The sequence below is a fragment of the Bison bison genome, unplaced genomic scaffold (genome assembly GCF_000754665.1).
Source record: "Bison bison bison isolate TAMUID 2011002044 unplaced genomic scaffold, Bison_UMD1.0 scf7180017845836, whole genome shotgun sequence".
Taxonomy (NCBI): domain Eukaryota; kingdom Metazoa; phylum Chordata; class Mammalia; order Artiodactyla; family Bovidae; genus Bison; species Bison bison.
The window spans coordinates 22,225-22,808 of NW_011476409.1; positions in this window are offsets into that span (position 1 = coordinate 22,225).

The following is a 584-nucleotide window of genomic DNA, read 5'->3' on the forward strand; positions in this document are numbered from 1 at the left end:
GGTGGCCCTGACCACGGCCGCCTGTCCAGCCCTGCCGGGAGGGATGGGGCAGGCAGGTATCAGAGCAGCTCACAGCTGTCACGTCCTGTCATGGGAAGGCCACGGGGTGAAACAGCCACGCGGTCCCAGGACGCGAGGGCTGCGGCGGCTTCTCAACCTCCCTGTACCTTGTCTTCCAGACTCTCTTGCGGGGCTGAGTGCAACTGGCATCGGGGAACGTCCGAGTCTGCAACTTCTGAAACCCGAACGACCTCCAGGAAGCCCCCCGCCCCATCATCTCGGCGCTCCCGCACGGCGTCCAGACAAGGGCCCAGCGGCAGCCCCCCGGACCACGCGGCCCCCGCCCCCGAGACGCCCCTGCCCAGGAAGTGGCGCTCACGGTCCGTCTCGCCGGTCCATCTCTCACGGTGCCATCCTCGCCGCTGTTTGAGAGTGTTCATAGACCCAACCTTGGGTTCTGTTTTTTTATTTTTTTTATTTTTTAAGGGGGCGGGAATTGATTCTGAAGATCGCTGAATTCAGGAACACATTTACAAGGATTTTGATTTTGTATTTCCCTCTAAGTGCCTTTTTTTTTTTTTAGC